Source organism: Danio rerio, chromosome 4 (assembly GCF_052040795.2).
Source record: "Danio rerio strain M-AB ecotype USA chromosome 4, GRCz13ab, whole genome shotgun sequence".
Taxonomy (NCBI): domain Eukaryota; kingdom Metazoa; phylum Chordata; class Actinopteri; order Cypriniformes; family Danionidae; genus Danio; species Danio rerio.
The window spans coordinates 33,260,596-33,265,297 of record NC_141024.2 but is presented as its reverse complement, the minus strand read 5'-3'; positions in this window follow the sequence as shown (position 1 = coordinate 33,265,297).

The following is a 4,702-nucleotide window of genomic DNA, read 5'->3' as shown; positions in this document are numbered from 1 at the left end:
TAAAGAAAATGGCCAGCAATCAAACCAAAAGCCAGGAAAACTGTTATAATCCTCCCTGCATAAACAGGATGAGGTAATTGTTTAATACAGCAAAATAATAATAATTATGATCATTATATTATCAGCCCAATTTTACTGGCCTGGAATGGGGGTGGATATTGATAAATGGGTAAGATTTAAATTGTTTCTTTCAAACTTGTTGTAAGATCTCAATGGATTGTTTCTCATTTGCTTATTTCTGATTTTCAGGTTTTGCAGTGTGCTCAATGCCAGTTTATTAGGCAAACCATAAAACAGGAGCCAAAATATATTCCAATATGTGTATGTAAGCTTGTTCACATTTTCAAATGCATGGTGTCACAGCATTCACATTTATTTGTGCTGTTTTTCCTTCCTAAGGTGGATAGGCCACTAGAATTGTTTGGTATGGACCTGGTGGGCAAAGTGACCAAAACCGATAAGGGCAACGAATACATTTGTGTCCTTATTGATTATTACACCAAATGGTCAGAGGCGTATCCCATACCTAACAAATCAGCTGCAGTTGTGTCTCGCTGTATTATTAATTTTTTTTATATATAGGTTTGGGGCTCCAAAGAGAATCCCAACCGACCAAGGCAGAGAGTGTCACGTTAGGAGTGATCAAAACAATAACAAAAACGGGAACAAAAGATAGCGGATTCAAGTGCAGATTTTAATATATTAAAGTGCAAAAAACAGTGAACAAAAATCCAAAAAAATCTCAAAGTGCAAAGTAACTAATAAACAACAAAACAAGAAACTAAGACAGAAAAACATGAACTAGACTATAACAAGATACAAGGCGAGATCAGGAACAACAACTAGGAAAAACAGACTTACTGGGTACAAGAAAGACAAACGAAGCGATGACAAACAGTGGTTGAATGACTGAATATATAGTCCTGGAAATCACGAAGAATGGAGACAGCTGTGGTTGTAAATCAGTGTAGATGACAGACCGGGTGTGTGCGCGAAAGAATGCATGGAAATGTAGTCTTTATGGGCGCTGTAGTTTGACTCAGTGTCCATTGAACTACAGCGCCCTCAGGTGGTCACTGACAGATGTGACAGAGTTTGTGAACCAGGTTTGCAACTTATCAAATTACATTCAGAAAATAAGTATAAATGTTTTGCGCAAATAAGAATTATACAAACCTTACATATGTTTTGCAAATAGATCAACAAAGATCTCTGTGACTTCCTCTGTGTGGAACGAAGCCTCTGTGCCCCATACCATCCACAAACTTATGGCCTTGTGTAAAAACTAAATTGGACCATCCAGAAGTAAGTTGGCATTGGGGGAATGCAATATTGATGTAATATTTTATATCCTTGCAATTGTTTACTAATACCTTCCTGCTCCTTTTTATTACACCAGATTAGAGTAATAAAAGGAGTAGGAAGTTATTAGTAAACAAAAACTTTTTTCTGCTACGCAGAGACCATTATTAATCAGATATATAGTGTACATAGTTTCACGTTAGGAAATGCAGTCTTGGATAAACAAACAGTCGGCAAGTACCAAAGAACAGATGAAAGACATTGATCAAATGTAGTTTTCAGTCACGCTCATGTAAGTCATATTCAACTCGTTTAGTTTTGCTTCATTCATTTTTGATTTCCGTCTTCAACACAGGATCTATTTACAACACTTTTTTAACATAATAGTTTAACTAACTTATTTCTAATATCTACTGTTTTATCTTTCCCATGCTGATAGTCAGTCCAGAACATTTTACTAGTTATTTTGCAGGACAGTTGTATTCAAACAAAGTCCCTTTAAGTATTTTATAGTCTTTTAAGATTAAAGTGTAATTTAGACTTAATCAGTTAACTACGAAAGTTAAAATAATTAGTCAAATTATTCTGTAACTGGTTTGAGTATAACAAAAATAAACAGTCAATATTTCTTAAGGAGGCTAATAATACTCAACTTATTTTTATTTAAATTAAAAACGGCTTTTATTCACGAAATAAACAATAAGAAATATGACTTATTATGACTCCAGTATAATTATTTTTTTTAGGAAACACTATAAAAGTTTTCAGAAACATTACTTTAAATGAATGGGAGGGTAAAATAAATCGACTTCAACTGTAGGCCTGTTAAAGTTTAGAGGTGCAACAATGTGCCTTGATGTACTTGAATGTTAGAAATGTGTTCTCCTACACCAGTACCACGTTACTTGTCAAATAAATGAACATGGAAGATTATTTTGAGTTTAAGTTATTTAATTAACTTGTTCATGAAGACTGCAGAGTGATGCATGAAAACAAATGACTTTTAAGTATTTTGTGATATATATGTTAAAATGTTCTCCTAAAAGTGCGTGGCCCCTACCCGCCCCCCACAGGTTAATAGTAAGCTAATGTAATTTCATAATGCAAATCTTAAATTCATGCTAACCAACAAATAATCAAAGGAAATGTATTAATGTAATACAATATGAATTGATGTTTACTTTAAACTGTAATTATATTGTTGCAATTAAAATGATTTTTTAAAATATTTTTTTAAATAAAATATTTTTGTAGAGGTATCCACCATCATTTTGTGGCTAAAAAGTATCGATTCAGGCACCGTTTTGGCACCGGTATCGTTTTAAAAGTATCGATTTAGCACCGGTATCGAAAAAAACCCAAACAATACCCAACTCTAGTACCTAGATGCAGTGATGTTTGGTCTAAGAACCAAGCCACAGCTGACAACTAGGTACTCCCCATTTTTTCTGATGTTCGGCTTTGAGGCACGATACCCTTCCGAGGTGCCTGAGACATTTGAGGTATATGTTCAGTCTTTAATTCGGTTATAATGACAAAGTGAATACACTTCTAAGTGCTATATTTCCTAAAAGGTCAAGAGCACAGTGGAAAATGTATTATTTTGTAATAATAATACATTGTCCACTGAAATTTATTATATCTCTAAAAGAGAAAATTGACAACTTGGTAAAGGAAAATGTAAAAAAAAAAAAACAGATGCGCAGACAGAAAGTGCAAAATCAAGCACCGTTCTCTGTCGGTAAAAAGGTCCTGCAAAAAAACATAAGGTCCCCGCAGAGAAAAGGAGGCAGTCTTGAGCTGAGCTGGCTAGGACCTTTTGAAATCCTCCAACTCCAAGATAAAAGTGCTGATCTGAGGAATGAGAGAGGTCACATTTACCCCAAAATAAGCACAGACCACCTTAAGTTATTTAAAGTAGATGGACCCTTAAGTTATTTAAAGTAGATGGACCTCATGTACCCCACAGGATCTTTGCTGCACCACAAAATGAAAGACCTGACCAGCACCCTTCAACTACACCTCTAGACCTCACCATCACAAAACTGCAACCCAACCATCACCTCCATCATCACCAAATGCACCACAACTTTCTCCCCGTGTCTCCCCCACGTCTTCCTCTTCACTGTCTCCACTCAACTTAACTGTCAGTTTCTCTTCTCCTCCATCCCACACCACTACAGTGAAAGTGCGTACACAGGCTGACACCAAGGATGCAGTACATGGCTGTAAGTGCTGATATACTATAGAATCAAATGATGTAACAAAACTATATTTTTCAGGTGTGAAACTTAATTTTTCATAGTGCTGCTTTTTATTTGTTTATAGACCTCAAAAATCCGTGGGAAGGCAATGAAAGCCATGTACTGCTGTCCAAAGTGGGACCACATAAATTATTTTATTCCGACATTTCAAGGCTCAGACCTGGCATGGAGTTGGAGAGTGAGGTAAAGATTTAATTTTTTTTTTTGTCACGTCAATCTTTTATGTAAGGTTATATTAATGTTTTATATTTTCTTTGTTTGACAAGGTAATATATGCTTATCTTACCTTGTAAGTGATGCAGCACAATGAGAAATCAAAACGTAAAGCCTTTTTTTAACACCTTCACAATGGCTGAGCTGTGGAAAGGAAAACCTCATCGATTCAAGGTCCTTTTATTAAAGGGGTGGTCCACTATGATATCATATTTTAAACTTTAGTTGATGTCTAATGTAGCTGTGTGAACATAAACAACATCTCTAAATGTAAAAAAGTTCTAAGTCCAATCCAAAGGGAGACCTTGGTTTCTACAGAGTTAGCTTAGCAAAGCCTACAATGAACGAATTTTGGGGACTACAAAAAATACTTCCGGCCTGTGTGAGATCACAAAGGTTTGTTTACTGCGCACACAAACTGCTCAGCTTAGAGCCGTGGCCAGAGGCGCTGTAACATTATAGCAGAGATGAAGCTAAAAATGCATCCAAACACTGCTGTTTCCACAGAGCTTCGTCTGTTTCTGTTGTTGGGCTTCCAAAGGACACGACACAAAGACAGAAGTGCTTACAGTTCAATATTAATTATGTTCCAGAGAATTATAAAATACATAGCAGAAGTGATTTGCCAAAACAGCTCCAGAATCTCTCCCAGTTCAGTGCTGGATTCGGCTAAAATCTCCTAAAAGCAGAAGCTATGAACTACAACCTGTAAGTGTTTTTTAAAATTGATCATGACATGTACAGTGTCTAGCGTTATTGCTATGCTGATTTAGCTACATATTCATATTTATTAGTCAAACTGCTGTAAACACACACACATTCTTCACCAGCACGTTCGTGTCTCTTATGTGTGTGCGCGACTTTGCATTGACTTTAGGCAGCTTTTCTATGCGTTTCACATCTCAGATATTGAAGTCGCAAAA